This window comes from Ailuropoda melanoleuca, chromosome 1, assembly GCF_002007445.2.
Source record: "Ailuropoda melanoleuca isolate Jingjing chromosome 1, ASM200744v2, whole genome shotgun sequence".
Taxonomy (NCBI): Eukaryota; Metazoa; Chordata; class Mammalia; order Carnivora; family Ursidae; genus Ailuropoda; species Ailuropoda melanoleuca.
Genome location: NC_048218.1, coordinates 88,207,341 through 88,219,800, shown reverse-complemented (window position 1 = coordinate 88,219,800; position 12,460 = coordinate 88,207,341). Strand labels below are relative to the sequence as shown.

The following is a 12,460-nucleotide window of genomic DNA, read 5'->3' as shown; positions in this document are numbered from 1 at the left end:
GCCCTGGGTGTTCAAGGATATCTCTATATTCTGACTAGTTAGAACTTTGGGAATTGTTCAATCAACAGCTTGCCTTACTTGTTCTTTGCTCAGCCACATAGAGTTTCACCCTATATGTGCACAGTTTATTATGGAACAAATGAGTCAGATGTTCCCTGTGCAGTTTCCTGGAGTTTTTTTGTCTTTGTAGCTCCATCAACTGTCTTCAAAGTCTAGCTTACCTAGCTTCCCCAAACACTACTTTCTGTTTCTTCAAGCCTGTGAGACCTCTTCTTTGGTTGGTTTCTGATTTTCCGTGTTACAGTCTGGAGTCACTTTTGTAACATTTGCTGATTTCTGTGGTTTAAATATTCCTACCATGGCTAATTTCAAGCTACCAATGTGACATCACTGAACGTAGAATTGGGGAGAAATGAGTTCAGTCAGATCTTGTGAGCTAATGCAAGCTGGCCCCAATAAATCTCTAGGCTTAGAATTTATGACAGTTAATTCTTTTTTTTGAAATAAAGTACTTTTTTGGAGAATGTATAATCACTTATGAATTATAAATTTTGAATTGTTTTCCATGTTTGCTTAGGTAGTTTCTCCTACATAATTTCTATTCATCTTCAAGCTAAGTGGAGTCAATTGATACCGTTTTCTGAGTTTCACTAGACAAGCTTTTTTAAAGGAAATTCAAAGTGAAGGGAATTTAAAATAATTTTATGTGAATTGGATAAAATTTTTATTGCATCCATAATGTTATATAAAATTTTATCACTTATACGGTGTTTTCATATACATTCTATTTTTGAGCCTGTCTTATAGTGAGCATTTAGGCATTGCTTCAGCTGTCCTTGCTGAAAAATGATGATTAGGTAGTTCTGTTTCTTTCTGGCAGAGTGAGTAGTAATGAATGGCTTTTCTTTTTACACATGATGTAGACAAAAATTGTATTATGAGTATTATTTTTAAGAGTTATATTTTAAGATTGGAGGTTATGAATAAAAAATCTGATCATAAAATAATGGTGTTCTGTTATGCACTTATCTGAATAATGTTTGTTAATTGAGGTGTAATTTATATACAGTGCCATGTTCAGATATTAGGTATATCCATCCAATCAAATTTGATGAATGCATATCAAAATATGGACATTTCCATCATTTCATTAAGTTTACTTGGATTCCGTTCCAGTCTGTCTTCCCCACAGGAAAAAGTATCACAAATTAGTTTGGCCTGTTCTAGCATTTCAAATAAATGAAATCACACAGTGTGTGCTGTTCGTTTTCTTTAACTCAACATATTTTTTTCTGAGATCCATCTACAATGTTGTTTTTTATCAGATTGTTTTTTTTTATTTCCTAATAATATATAGAAGCAAAAAATTACTCTTGAATATCTAGATTATTTCCAGTTTGGGACTATTATGAATGAAGCTACTACAAACATTTTTATATAGGCTTTCTGTAGACATATTTTTTTATTTCTTTTGGGTAATTAGTTAGGAATGTAATTTGCTGGTGATAGGATTGATGCATAGTCAACTTTTAAAGAAACTGACAGATAATTTTCCAAAGTGTTGTGCAATTTTATTTACTTGTTTAAAAAATTATTTACACAACTTGGTATTAGAAGTACTCAGAGTTTTCTCAGTCAAACCTCAACTTGTAATACATAAGAATAAATGAGAATCAAGTAGTATTTTAATGGATAACTTACTTAGTTTGATATGAGTTGAAAGGACAACAAAGTTAAGTCACTGGCAAAATTATAAAAGTTCTATATAAATAGTTAAGAATATCTGCCTAAAATATACACAACTGACTTTCTCCTTAGCTTTTTCCTCTGTGTCGTGAAGTTAGGACTTTGTGGTCAGTTCTTTACTATTTGACTATGTGACTATTAGATTTAAAGCCCTGGGTTTTCCTAGCTAGGGAAAATTTTTGCCTAAGAATTCTTATCAATGATTATAATTATTAGAATTATATGATTTTTTGGTCTGATTGTGAAAATGTTAACTTTCATGAATATTGTAAAAATATGTAAATATTTTAAATGTAAATATTACATAAAATATTATATGTAAATATTACATGTTTACAAAATATGTAAATAGTTAATTTTGTACAGTAATGACTGAAAAATTACAGGGAAAAATAAGGTTATGAATCTTAAGGAAAATTCTGTATTTTGAAATTTGTAAATTTAGTAATAGTCACTAAACTTGCACATACTTTATATAATCAAAACTGTAGGGATGCCAGGGTGGCTCAGTCAGTTAAGTGGATCTGCCTTTGGCTCATGATCTCTGGGTCCTGGGATCAAGCCCTGCATCGCGCTCCCTGTCCAGCAAAGAGTCTGATTCTCCCTGTCCCTCTGACCCTCCTCCCTGCTAGTGCTCTTTTTCTCTCTGTCTCAAGTAAATAAATAAAATCTTAAAAACAAAACCGAACTGTGTAGTAAGTTTTTTTTCTTCTCTTCTTTCTCTTCTCTTCTCTTCTCTTCTCTTCTCTTCTCTTCTCTTCTCTTCTCTTCTCTTCTCTTCTCTCCTCTCCTCTCCTCTCCTCTCCTCTCTTCTCTCTCCTCTCTCCTCTCCTCTCCTCTTTTTTTTTTGGAGGGGGAAGTGGACAAAAAAGTTAGGTATGTATTTCAGCCATGGATTCACTTATTCATTCAGTCCTTAATTCATATTTATTAGATGCCAATCATGTGCCAGGCACAGAGCTAGGTGGTTGGTATACAGTGTTAAACAAAAAAGATAACCATCCTCGAATGCTAATTGCTTATTGTCTACTAGAATAGATGGAAATTAAAAAAGCAGATATGCAAATAAAAATATTATAAAAATTTGGAATAAGTGCTATGAAAGAAAATTATGTGAGTGATTTTGATTTTATGGATGTATTGCTTTTTAGTTAGATCACTGATAGAGTTAGATCACTGATAGATTTCTTTTGAGTTCCGTTAGCATTAAAATAGAAACATGAGAAATGGAAGAAATGTCTAAATATTTCTGTTTACAAATTATACATACTGTATACACACAGTTTTAAATAGTTTGTATTCATATATATATACTGCCGAATGCATAACACTTAAGCTGAGGGTTTTTTACTTAATTGCATTATATTTCTTTACTAATTTTAAGTTTAAACCCTCAGGGAATATAACCACTCTGTGATTTGGTTGATTGCTTAATACATTTGCTGCCATCCTCTCTAGAGAACATGTTAAATATGATACAGTTATTAAAAGGTTTAAATGATAGCTTGTTCCATATCCTAAGAAAAGTAAAAATAATTATGTTCTCATTTCATTTCTACGCCAGTACCTTTACTGTGATAGTCAAAGGTGTTCTGCAGTGTGTTAGAATAAAATATAGTGCTCTTAATGTGGAGAGACAGGTTTATTTTTTCAACTGGAGATATCTGAAATGTCTATCATAAACTGTAAAAACATTTGAGCAGATATTAAACATTACAGAGAGCTTGAGAATAAATGCTTAAATTTCTCTTGGTGACTCTTGCAGAGGTTAGCTTATGATTAGACAGACAACTGTCTGGATTTATAAAAAAAAATCAAGTGTCTACATGCTTTAGTATATATAGAGCAACACATTTGACTAGGAATATCTGTAATGGGGCATTTAAAAAACCTTATCCTTTGCTATTATTTTTTTAAAGCAAATATCTGATTTAATAACACAATTTTAGAGGACTATTTATTTGAGAAATTATTATAAATAAATGTTAGAGTTTTACTGATAATGAAGGAAAGATTGTATTTACTGACCTGTCAGCAGTTGTCAAATATGAACAAAAGCAAGTGTTGGGAAGACTGAACCAAGAGTAGGTACAAACTGGAAGCTATACTTGCATTTACATGGTTTGCCACACAAGGGTATTTGTCAGTTTGCATAGTGTATGATGGCTGGAATCTTAGAAGAAAATTGTGTGTAAATCAAATCCTTGATTGACCTATGGAATATACGTAGTATGCGATGCTCCAGAATATCTGGTGGAAACCAAAAGCTAAAAGATTAAAAGGATTTTGTAGAAATTTCAGATGTTGCTCAATAAGAAGGTGAGATTTTTAATCTCGCCAAGTTAACCATCTGATAGAATATAAATCAACGTCTTCAGAGGATGATAATAGAGTTGAGTCTCTACAATATATCTTCTACAATTTATGTTACACAATAAAAACTTACCAGCAATGTGAAAAAGTATGAAAATATTACCCACAATAAAGAGAAAAACCATAAATAGAAATTGACTCTGAGATGAACCCGCTGTTGAAATTAGCTGACAAAAATTTTAAAGTAGCACTGATAAGTATATAGGACTTAAAGAAAAATGTGATTCTAATGAGTGAAGAGAGAGAGAATGATAGCAGAGAAGTAGAAACTCTATTTTTTAAGGGGGAATTGTAGAATTGGAAAGTGCAATAAATAAAATGAAAAATTCATTGAATAGTTTCAAGAGCAGTTTAGGAATACAGAAGAAATTGTTGATAAATGTGAAGATAAAGCAATAGGAATTATTTAATCTGAAGAACAAGGAGAATAAAGGATAAAAATAGGACAGATTCTTAGTGACCTGTGGAACAATATTAAAGGTCTAATTTTTGTGTATTTGCTGCCTCAGAAAAAGAGGAAAGAAATAATGGAGCATACCAGGTATTTGAAGATATCCTGGTCAAAGTAGTCTCAATTTTTATGAGAATAATTCATTTCCAGATTTAAGATGTTCAGGTAACTCTAACAGGATATATATGAGATATAACACATGTAGATGCATCATTGACTAACTCTTGAAAAAATATAAAAAGAAAATATTGATAGTAGCTAGAGGAAAAACAACACATTACAAAGAGGGAAAATATCACATAAACTATTGCTGACTTTTCATCAGAAAAAAAGGGAGGCAGCAGATAGTGGAACAGCATCTCTAAAGCACTGAAAGAAAAAAAAAAAAAAACCTACCAACCCCCAAGTTTGTGTTCAGTGAAAATATCCCTCAATTTGAAGATGAAACAAAAATATTTTTACTTAAAAAATTGAATGTATTTGTCAACAGCAGATCTGCATTATAAAAATATTAAAGGAAATTCTTCAGGTCGAAGGGAATAACAGATGGTAACTTTGATGTATAGGTAGAAATGAAGAGTAGCAGAAATGTAACTATGTAAGTGAATATAAAAATATGTTTATTCTTCATTTCTTTCAGAGCCATATGAAAACATGAGACTTTCTCCATGATTTGAGTTTAGTCAGGATACCAAAAGCCATGAACATAAATTCTATAAATAAGATTTCATCAAAACTAAAACTTCTGGTTATCCCAGGCCCCATTTAAAAAGTGAATAAGCAAGCTGTAAACTGGGCAAAAATACTCACAAAATATATATTTGACAAAGGATTTATTGTCCAAGTGAAAAAAGATTATTGAAAAATCAGCAAAAGATCTGAATGTAAGCTTCACAAAGAAAAATATGCACATATCCACATTTAAGTAAATGAAATCAGTTATGAAGGAAATGAGAATTCAAATCACAGCAACAAAAAGCATTAAAAAACCAACAAAAAGAATGTTAAACAGCCTTCTAGATCTAGTATTACAAAACCGTGATTACTATGAAAAATTGTTACGGTGACTGGGTATACACATATGAATATTTTTTAGCTCAGCTGTGTATTAGATGGTTGTCATAGCTCAGATCCTTAGATGGATGCTTGCATGACCTGTTCTTATTTAGGCATAACATTTGCTTTGTGGGAAGGCTAGAGAACCCATGTACCTTATTCTATTTCGTGATAATGTGTCCATTGAAAGGAAAAAAAAAATTCCTTTTTTTCCCCTTAAAGATGATTGTTTAACATTCCCAGTTTCTTAAAACTCTTGTTTGAAAATGCATGCTTACACAATAAGTTATAAATTAGTTGTCTCTCTGCCCACTTGAAGCTGTGAGATAGGTCCAATGAATGTGTCTCTTCCTAATAGCAAATGAGCTTGAGGACCAAGACGACTGAGCACTGATTGAGATGTCATTTGTAAGTTTTGTTTGATTCCCACATGGAGTTTTCACAGTTGTATAAGGAGCTAACCTGCATGGAAGTTAATTTGCAAATTATGCTAATCCTAAGAAAATGAGTCCATCTACTTCAAAACTGGCACCTGAGTTATTTAATTTTCAGTGTTACTGTTATACTAATTTGAGACCAGACTTATGCTTGAGAATTTTTTTTAAAAATGAAGATGACAATATGTTAACTAACTAGAATTTAAATAAGAATTTGAAGGAAAAAATGACATATTGGTTTTCATTTTCTTGTAGTTGTATATTCTACCCATTTGCTCTTAATCCAGGTTTTACAATTGTATTTATAAAATTTTAAACATTAAAATTTCAATTTTTAAACACCTTTTTACTCTTTATATGATGATAGTGCTGAATTCTAAATAATTCTGGTTAACTTTGTTTTTGCCATAGTGGTGATGCTCTTTTTTTTCTGTTTTTTTAAGTAGGTTCCACACCCAGTGTGGAGCCTGGACTCATGACCCTGAGATCAAGAGTTGCATGCTCTACCAACTGAGCCAGCCAGGTGCCCCCCTTTTTTCTTTTTGATAAAATAAAAATAATTAATATGTTTATTCTTTGTTATAAGTACATTGCCCTTAAAAGATATTTCACCTTGGTGATACTGAGACAGTTGACTAATATATTTTTCCGCTCTGAGCAAATAAAATCTAAAGAATCAAAAAGTTACGTTTTAGACATTAAATCTATTTTTTTGCACAGATCATTTCTTTATTTTTGCTGAAATAATTTTATAGTTCTGAAATCAAGTGGATAAATCAGACTTTTATATCACTGGACTTCTAAGAACATCTTACTTTAAATCATTGATGGATCTTTAACATTTTTTTCTGCAAAAAATGTGTAAGAATATAAACACAAGTATCTAATTTTGCAGAAATGTCTAACAGAAAAGGACCATTTAACTAAAAACATTTTATGGAGCTACTGAGTAGTCATGGTAACAAAAAGTTACACTCTTTTAAACATTTGTAAATTTTTTCGTGTGGAAAGGCTTTTAGTTCTTAATAATTGCTATTTTCCTCTCAAAATTATGTCAAAAACATTTCCAAGATGAGAAACAAATGTATAGCTTATTTTAATGGCTTACATTAGGAAATTTATTTAACTTTTTAAAAAGCAGACTTATGGGAGAATATTTGACGTATAATAACTGCACACAAGGTGTATAATTTGTGAAGTTTTGACTTCATTTATACACCTGTGAAATCATCATTACAATGAGGATAATGAACATGCCCATCGCTCCTTTTAATCCCTCTCTCTCATCACTCCCTGTCTCACACTTTGTCCCAGGTAACCAACCACTTACCTTCTTGTGACACTAGAAATATTCCCATTCTTTCTCTCTGTCTTCTTTTAACCCATACAATTATTTTGAGGTTCATCCTTGTAGTGTATTTTAATATTTCATTTCTTCTTTTTCTTGAATATTATTACATTATATGTAAATCCCAGAATTTGCTTATCCATTCACCTGTTGAAGGATATTTTGGTTGTTTTCAAATCTGGACTATGAACATTTGAGTACAAGATTTTTGTATGGTAATACACTCTCATTTCTCTTAGGGAAATATCTAAATGTAGAATGGTTGATTATATGGTGGGTGTATTTAGACTTTTTAAGGAGTTACCACTTCCCAGCAGCAACACATGAGAGTTCTATTTCCTCCATATCCTCACCTCAGTGGTTTTAATTTTTTCAATTCTAATAGTGGCAGTGGTGTCTTGTTGTAGATTTAATTCACATTTCTTTAATGGTAATGTTGTTGAGCATCTTTTCATGTGCTTATTTGCTGTCTGTATATTTTCTTTGGTGAAGTGTACAACTTCATCCACTTAAAAATTGTGGTTGTTTTCTAATTGCTGACCTTTCAGAAGTCTTATATTCTGGATACAAGTACTTTATCAGCTGTATGCTTTACAAATATTTGATCCTGACTATGGCTTGTCTTTTTCATTCTCTTAATGGTGTCTTTCAAAGACCATAGGTCTTTCATTTTGATGAGGTCTAGTTTATCAATTTGCTTTCCGCCAACATTGGATCATTCTTTTGATGTCATATTTAGGAAGTCTTGCCTAACCCAAAATAACAATGATTTTTCTTTCATGTTAAATTTAGGTCTAGAATCCACTTTGAATTAATCTTTGTATATGGTACCATAGATCAAAATTCATTTTTTTGCATGTGGATATATAATTGGATATCCATATGATAATTTCTCCACTGAATTGCCTTTGCACATTTGTCAAAAATAATTTATCCATGTATTTGTGGATTAACTTCTGATTCTATTTTCTTCCACTTGTGTATTTTTCTTGGGGCCAATACACAGAATATTGATTACTGTAACTTTATAACAAGTCTTGAAATCATGTAACTCTCCAGTTTTTGTTCATGTCAAAGCTTCTTTGGCTATTAAAGGACCTTTACAGTCAGTTTTTAATTTCTACAAAACTTCTGCTTGGGTTTTTTGGGGATCGTATCAAATATACATCAATTTGAGGAAAACTGACATTTTAACAGTGTTGAATCTTCTAACCCACGAGCAAAGTAACTCTATTTATTTAAGTACTCTTTAGTTACTTTTTGTAGTGTTTTGTAGGATTTGGGGTACTGGTATTTTGCAATGTTTTGTCAGATTTATCACTAAGCATATGATATTTTTGATGCTATTTTAAATGGTATTTTTTTACTTCAATTTGACTGTTACTAGTATATATGAATACATATTTATATTAATCTTATAACCTGCATCCATACTAAAATACTTATTCTCATATTTACAGAAAAAAAACTTTTACTTTTTAGACTAGTTTTAGTTTCGTAATAAAATTGGGTTTCATAATAAAATTATAAAAATGTTATAAGTAAAATTTATAATAAATAAAGTAGTTTCAAAATAAAATTGTACAGAAAATACAGAGTTCCCTTCTATCCTCTGCCCTCATACATGAACAGCTCCTCCCACTGTCAAAATTGTCATAGCTTTTTAATACTTTTCTCCCNATCTGTGGACTTATATGTTTCATTAAAAAATGGAGAATTTTTGGCCATTATTTCTTCAAATGTTTATCCCTGTTACTCTTTAGAGAATTCAGTTTCATGTGTATTAGGCTACTTGTCCCACTGCTTGCTGATGCTCTATTCATTACTTAAAAAAACCCTGTTTTCTCTTTATGTTTAATTTTGGAGTTTTTCCATGGCTATGTCTTCAGCTTACTAATTTTTTTTTCTTGTGCAATGTCTGATCTACCATTGGTTTTATCAGTTGCATTTTTTAACCTCACATATTGTAGTTTTTATCTCTAGAAGTTTGATTTAGGTCTTTTTGTATATCTCCCATGTCTTCTTAACTTTGGAACACATGCAATACAGTTACAATACATGTTTTAATGTAATGACAGACTGAATTGAGAATCCAGTAGGAGAGGTTGTCTTCTGTTAAGTTGGGCATTTAAGAAATTTGCAAAAGTGTAGACCAATGCCACTCATATTACTAAACATTTTCATAAAAATACACTATATTAATATGTAATATAATGGGTTCTTGGGGTGCCTGGGTGGCTCAGTCGGTTAAGCGTCTGCCTTCAGCTCAGGTCATGATCTCAGGGTCCTGGGATCGAGCCCCATGTCAGGACTCCCTGCTCAGTAATCGGTTCTTACGCTTCTTTAAATGAGTTAAAATATTTTAAAAATTCTTAGCTTTAATTTCCAATGCAGTAAATATTAATAGATATAACCCTCATAAATGAAGACTCTTTGGAATCTTTAGTACGTCAAGGGTGGTCTTGAAACCAAAAGTTTTGAGAAGTACCGTACAGTTATCTATTTGCACATCCCTGTGTTACTATGCTGATTAGTAACACTGAAATCACGTAGTTGCAATAAGACCTTATTCTGAGAGTAGTCTGAAAGCCCCTGCTAAGATTTACATATGAACCATATGCTATGGTCTAAATGTTTGTGTCCTGCCAAATTCATGTTGAAATTTTAATGCCCAATGTGATGGTATTAGGAGATGGAGCCTTTGGGAGGTGATTAGGTCCTGAAGGTGGAACCCTCATGAAGAAGATTAATGCCTTTATAAAAGCAACCCCAGAAAGCTCCCTTTCCTCTTCTACCATGTGAGGACACAGAAAGAAGTTGGCAGTCTGCATTCTGGAAGATACTCTTCATCAGAACCTGATCATTCTGGCATCCTGATCTCGAACTTCCCAGCTTCCAAAACTGTGAGAAATAAAATTTCTGTTGTTTAAGCCGTGTAGTCTGTGTTCATTTTGTTTTATCAGCTCCAGTGAACTAAGCCACTGTAGCAAAGTATTTCTTCATAAACTCCACAACTCTAAATTCTAGTGGGTCAGATTTATTTAACAAACTATAGTACCATTCAGAAACAGTCTGGAAATAACCTTAAAGAAATGTGAAGTGAACACGGAGTAGAAATATCATGAAATGTGAAGGCTAAAGCTTTAGATTCTAGCTCTCAAATTTATACCCTGCCTCTTAATTATTCCATCACTGGAGCATATGTCAGTTTGTTTATTCACTTTCAAATGGGTCAAATTGACCAAGTACCATAGGGTCCTTCTGAGGATTAAATGAGACAACAGAAGTTGTAGTGTTTAGAAAACTATTGTAATGTACTTATAAAAGTTAAAGATTATTCCTGGTGCTATCTCAACTTCTTACTTAAAATAGAAATATCTGCGATAATGTTTTACATTATCTCAGGATTTGAGGTCTAGCTACCCTGGGCAAACTTTTGAGGTTTTGTGTTTGTTCACATTTAAGTCTGACCATTAAATCAAATTGTTATCTTACCTGCTACATCAAAATATGTTTGTTTGTTGTTTTTATTTTTTTGGTGAAACCATATGCTACAATTCACTGAGATTTTGGCCTAATTATGTGTAGTAATATTTATTTTTTTTCCAGAGCTATTTATGTTTTTCTCACAATTTGGAAAAAAAATAGGTCATTTAGTGTTGCATCTTAGTATGATGTAAGCAAATTAAAATATAATTTGCTTATTTCCCTAGTGCATAAGATTATTCCATAACCTTAGAAGATACTGAATTTTTTTCTTAATTTTCTTCTAAAATATTTCTTTCTTCCATGCAACTTGTTTTAACTGCTTTTTGTAGAATTTGTTCAAAGAATTTAAAAAGTGTTATTGAATTTTAAAATATGATTGCAGATATTATTTATATCTTTATTGTTTCTAGAAAATTGAATCGTGTTTATTTATTTAATTTTAAATTTTTTTTTGAATCATGTGTTTTAGAAGGAAAATAGTATTGCTTTCACCTGGAGTAGATAAGTTTTGAAATAGCAGTACATTTTCTTTTAAGTAAGAAGATAAAGGACTTTTACAAGGTTCATAAGAGTTAATCTTATTCAGTTGGAAATATTTTAATGAAAAATCCAGAATTAAAATCTTAAGATATGTATTGATCTTGATAGAACTCTTTAGCTAGAAGTATAATAGGGAAGAACCACATATTAAATAGTACAACAAATTATAGTGCTTATTTTTTATTTTTATTTTTTTGTTTGTATATTTGTTAACCATTTTCTATCTTATTTTAGAAATCTGAGGTAAAGAATATTCATAGTTGGAAGGGGATTTTGGAATAGTGACAAGTACAGTCACCAAATAATAAATTGTCATTAGCTTCACCTCTACATTATATTTCTTTTCATATCATTAGAAAGAAACTTGGGTATTAAGGTAATGAGTAATGGTACAGCAGAATAATGTGAACAAAGATATGGAAGGTAACAAATTGTAAATAAAAATTATAACCTCTTAGAATTTGACGTAACCAGGAAGGACTTAACTTTATGTTTGAAAATACTCTTAATACTCAAATTATTTGTATGATTTCTTTTTTGGTGATAATTATTAAAATATTTTTATGAGAATTATGGTAATTACAAATATAGGTTTTATAGCCTTTGGTATTTGATTAAGGGGGAAAAAAAGCTATATTCCACAATCTTTATCCCATAGTGTTCCGTGTTGGTGGGTAAATGAGCTATATCAAATGCCATTTTAGCAGTGAAGGGGGTTGTAAAGATATGCTAATGTACCTTAGGGTTAAATCTTAAGTGGCTGGCATGTCTGTTCCAGTTTAACTATGTAATAAGTATAATAACAAATCATATTATGAAGTTGGTGTGTGCTTTGGATGAAAAAGAGCATTTGTCTACTTGAGATGTTGAAAATTTGTATACTATCTCCTATCAAAGCTACTATGTAATTTCATTATTTTTAACTCTACTAATTTGCTTTTATAATAGTATAAGTGAAATTTATGAAAATGAAAAGTAAGTTTTTAAAAGAATATAATTTTAATTCTTCCATCATTTTTC

General features: G+C 31.2%; 1 protein-coding gene across 2 annotated transcripts in view; it reads left to right on the top strand.

Moving 5' to 3' along the window:
• NAALADL2 (N-acetylated alpha-linked acidic dipeptidase like 2) overlaps positions 1 to 12,460 on the top strand; it is a 1,303,052-nt gene that overhangs the window by 124,719 nt on the left and 1,165,873 nt on the right. The gene's annotated exons all lie outside the window — the stretch shown is intronic.